Here is a 4,674-nt window from a genome sequence, read left to right as displayed (position 1 = left end):
CAAAATTATAAATGACAGCTCATGGTATAATTTTATATATACATTTATAAGATTATGTATATTAATATAAAAATGTGAACATTTTCAAATATCCAATATACCCAGTATTTTAGGACACATACAGCCAGCCATCTCTGATAAAAATTAGCTGTTTAGGGGACAAAATTTGTAGCCAGAAGAACGTAGAGCTACCAGGTTTTGCATTAGTGACAGACATAAAGAGAATGTCTTCAAGTTGAAATAGGACAACCTCAAACTCGACACTCCACTTTTGTGGAAATTTGTGTGGGTGTGTGTGAGAGAGTTTTATGCAATCTTTTGTGTGTCTGCCACAAATGAAATATACACCTTTCCAATTTAATAAGTCTCTGCCTGCCATTAAAGGCACAACACTTGTGTTATTCTTTCAGCAACATTCGCTTCCCACTGACAGGTCCTCTGTTAACTAGCCAGTAGGCCACAGTGTGCACTGCCAGGTTTATTGCAACACTTACAAATGCATTCCTACCTCAACACAAACGCGTGAACATACATACACACACATGCACAGATCACACTGGCTTATGACATTTCATTTAAAAAAAAAAAAAAGTACACTTAAATGCTTAAAATGATAAAATGCTTTCAAACTGTAGCAGATTTTTTTGTTTTGATGGGTGTATTTAGGTCTCGCGAAAAACTGACAATGTGATGCTGTATTAGTATGAAATGTATTTATTTGCAGTTCAGCAATTCTGTTTGAATCCTATCAAGCCTGTGTTCAGTTATAGAATAGAAATATTAATACATAAATACACATGAATATAATAGCAACTATTATTCCATCACTCTGACCTTTCCACATATATGTACCCTTTTTTTTTTTTTAACAAATGGTACTGTGGTTTGGTCTCAGCTATCCTTTCTAAATGAATAATGTCCCTCGAGGGCTCTAGTCTGTAATTTACGGTCAAACAAAAAAAGTTGAGACAAGGACTTATGGCCTGTGAACTGTTTGTGTTAGCTGCCCTGTAAAAGGGATCACATTGTCAGCTTCGGCAGTGTGTGACTTCGAAAGGGAACAAAGTGAGTGTGTATGTGCACTTCTGTGTGTATGAATGATAGTGGGGGCATGTGTGTGTTTGTTGGGGGACTAGAGATTAAGGGTGGGAGTGTTGTAGCAGTGTATTGCCATATGGAAAGAAAATTCTAAAATTAATGCCGCAATTATCTGCAGCAGCTGCCCCAAAACAAGAGCAGCTGTACTGAGGGATCATTTGTGTCCAACTCCCACAGCAAATGCACAATATTAAAAGACAGTTACAATCTAAGTCGCCTCGGTTATGTGCACTCACCGAATGGTGAGCAATGAACACCAATGTTACATTTGTATTAGATTGAGTGACTTGCTCGACTGCCTTTCTTATTTTCATAATGCCACATTTGTGAATTTACTGCAACATCTGGAGTCACCACTAGGTGAGGTCATTCAACGCTTCCCATGAAATATGGCCAATGGCTCACAGTGGTCTTCAGCTTGTTTCCCAGGCCGTTTTTAGATATGTTATGTCCATTGGCATTGATCATATTGCCAAGGTCATGGCTTCTAGATGGCTTTTCCACTATTAGAACTCATTAAAGCTCATTAGACGTCAGCTGCTTGTCTTGTTTCTCCTCATACACACACTCTCATGCACAATTATACACACACATAACCTGGACAGATGCCCACACCAACGCACTTGTTCTATACACAAATACAAGCAAGCAGAGACGTCGCTGTGATTTCTGTGATACAAACCCGTAGCATGGCAAATGGCAAATTGTCGTGGTGGTGAGTTCTTAGAAACCAATGTTTGGTAAACGGAGAAGGCTGGGAGTCAGGGAGTGGAGTGGGCGAGAGCAGCAGGTGTTTCATTTTCAGGTCCCACTGGGTGCATTCCTCTCTTCTAAACCACCGGCCAAGGTAGCACGGCTGTCTGGAAACAAGTTCATCAACAACTCGTGATACCCCGGCTGGGTTGCAGGGTTGAGGTATGAGCAGTTGGAAGTGATGGGAGTCCAGTTTCCGATGATCTGTTGTTGCATGCCGGCATCATCCGTTATCAGAAGAACATTGAGAACATCTATCAGACTGACTCATTCACATTCACACTTTTGTAAAAGTTACAGTCTTCCTTTGAAAACACTCTTTCTTTGTAATCCTGGCCAATTTTGTATTTTTTCCAATACCTTTGCCACCGGTGGACTCATAAGGCATTATCTGTTACCGCAAATGTTGCTCAGGTAGTTTTTCGGTCCGTCTCATTTTGAACATGCCCAGGCGTAAGAATTCAATACAGACATGTTCATACCAACATCCTCCAGGTGTGTTAGAATACATCACAGATATTCGATGAACCTGTGATCTCCTTTTCTCATGGAATGCCATAACTGAAGATTAAACATCCTGGAAACAGATCGTCAGCAACTGTCTCCCCAGCTTCAAAGAGTCACGTAACTATCAACTGTAAGTCAAGAGACAAAGAACCGCCACTGTATTATTTTTCATCTGTCATTCTCATCTACGTATCGCTCACTATGAACTGTCGCTTTTACAACAGACGTTTTTGTCATGTCCGATGTTACTATACATAAATTGGTTGACTTTTCAGAATATGCAGTCTTGTTCTTTGCTAAGGTCAAATCAAGATGATGAATATTTTGTTGAAAAAGAATGATACAGAGTTGTTGAGTTATACCAAGTAGAGAACTAACGAGGATTTCGACAGGAAAAGAATGTTGATATGACAGATTCATGGGTCAGTGGTATGGTTGTCCTTCCCTGCTGGCTGCCATGTGCTGAAGTGTAACAGCCAGGAACGCGATGCTGAGCAGAGGGAGATGGAACAGCAGAAGGGGGGAGCTTTAGTGGGGGAATGGGCTGTTACAGCCCATTAAAGTGCAAGATAATAACGGTGGGAGGTAATACAACTGTTGCAGCAGAGGCTGCTGACATAAAGCCAAGAAACGTTTCAGTTGCGATTTATAATGCATTTAGAAATTGCAAAAAATGCTAATCAAGTACTGTAGCTGTCATTTGAGCCTGTCTATGTTGTTTTTCTATTAGTCTGATTATTATGCTTGCATTAGGACAAAAGGAGACATGGAGTAATGCCAAATTATTCTTATTCTATGCTTTCCTACGATATTATCTCAGTACATCACATGATTATTTCAAGAACTTGTGCAGCTATTTGTTGATACTGGATTTTATAATTTGAACAATTCCTACAGCAACAGTTCTTAGTGCCACTTAAAAGGCCGCAATTTGTCCATCTGTTCCGAGAGAGTGCCTACCCGCTGCATCGTGCTCTTCACACAAAGTTTGACGAGGTTTGTTGTGCTATTCCCAACGCCTTATGTCGCCCTGCAATAATGTCATTACACAGTCGGACTAACAATGCATGATACTTAATGAGCGTTGTGGTGTTCTGCCGTGCTTAACTTACCCAAGGAGAAAGAAAAAGTAGGTAGTTCCCATCAAATATTTAACATTCGTAAATGTCTCAAGAGTTGTGTTACTTTCCAGTGTGTTCCTGTTCATGAATGCTATACTGAGTGTAAGGGTACATCGCCGCTTAAACGAATCAAGCCTCAAGGTTATCGTTATTTTTCAGATGAAAATCAATTCAAGAGCGTCAAGATCGAGCAATGAAGGTTTCTGTATTTCAATCTACACGTGACTATGAGAAAACCTAATGATGTTTACACACCACTGAAAATTCTTCTTTCTTTTTTTGCAATTTGACATTTGGTCTACAGGTATGATCCCTACCCTGATTACCATCGATAGTTGTTACTTTAATGTTCCCCTTTACCTTGTTTGTGCCAATACCTTGTTAAAAATCAAAGCTCAAAGCACAGATTCAACCAAAGAAATGGCATGCTCTTCAATGATGTCATCTGTGCTTGATTGCAAGTGGCTAGAGAATAGTTGTGTAAGAGCAGGAGCAATATTACCATGTCTGTTTGTGTACTGACAGTTGTGCAGATTAATATCACCTTAGCGTTGAGCATAGTATCTGTTCCCTATCCCCACCCTTTTCCGTGTGGGGTATCAGAGGCTATTTATGAGGTCACAATGGGCCTGTCATAGTGGCTGAGATTAATGAAGACTGTTTCTGTGGCTAGGAGGCTTTGGGGATTCCGCTTTCCTTCTGCACATGTTCCCTAAAACTGTTTAACCTCAGCCAAGTACAAGTCACATCAACACGCTCTCTGTGCACAGCTAACCTGAATTTGTGTATTATTGTTTCTCGTGTGATCTTATTGAAAATGTTTGGTTGTTTTTACAACAGAAAACAACGACGTAAAACACAGCTAGTGAAATTCTGGGTTGGTAGTATTTAAGAAAATATGATGATAGCATGTGATGCATACTTCCAAGTGGATTCTTCTTATGTGACTGTGTTTATTTTCTCCTCACATGTTGGGCTTTATCACTCTTACTTTTGAGTCACTGCCCTGGCTGTAGATGTGGAAGTGACCCGACACATGATCGCATCGTTGTATCTCAACATAAATCATAGATGTTGGACCCAGGGGACGATTGCACAATGCAAGACATGTCGTGAACTCTCCATCTTGCTGTGAACTTGCCCCAAGGCGGCCGTATCAGGTGTTGTTGACCCTATGTGTTGCTGTTAGTATATT

The 4,674-nt window shown here is 40.3% G+C and overlaps 1 long non-coding RNA gene across 1 annotated transcript; it reads right to left on the bottom strand.

The window, feature by feature from the left end:
- Nucleotides 1–563: 563 nt before the first annotated feature.
- Nucleotides 564–3,811, bottom strand: LOC147057777 (uncharacterized). Its single transcript, XR_015065886.1, has 4 exons — nucleotides 3,471–3,811; nucleotides 3,319–3,388; nucleotides 2,721–2,848; nucleotides 564–2,486 (listed from the first exon to the last, which is right to left on the bottom strand). It is a non-coding gene; the product is annotated as an uncharacterized LOC147057777 (long non-coding RNA).
- Nucleotides 3,812–4,674: the final 863 nt, after the last annotated feature.

This window comes from Syngnathus leptorhynchus, chromosome 4 (genome assembly GCF_054491065.1).
Source record: "Syngnathus leptorhynchus isolate UIUO chromosome 4, UIUO_Slep, whole genome shotgun sequence".
In the NCBI taxonomy this organism is placed as follows: Eukaryota; Metazoa; Chordata; class Actinopteri; order Syngnathiformes; family Syngnathidae; genus Syngnathus; species Syngnathus leptorhynchus.
This window is presented reverse-complemented; position numbering and strand designations above follow the sequence as displayed.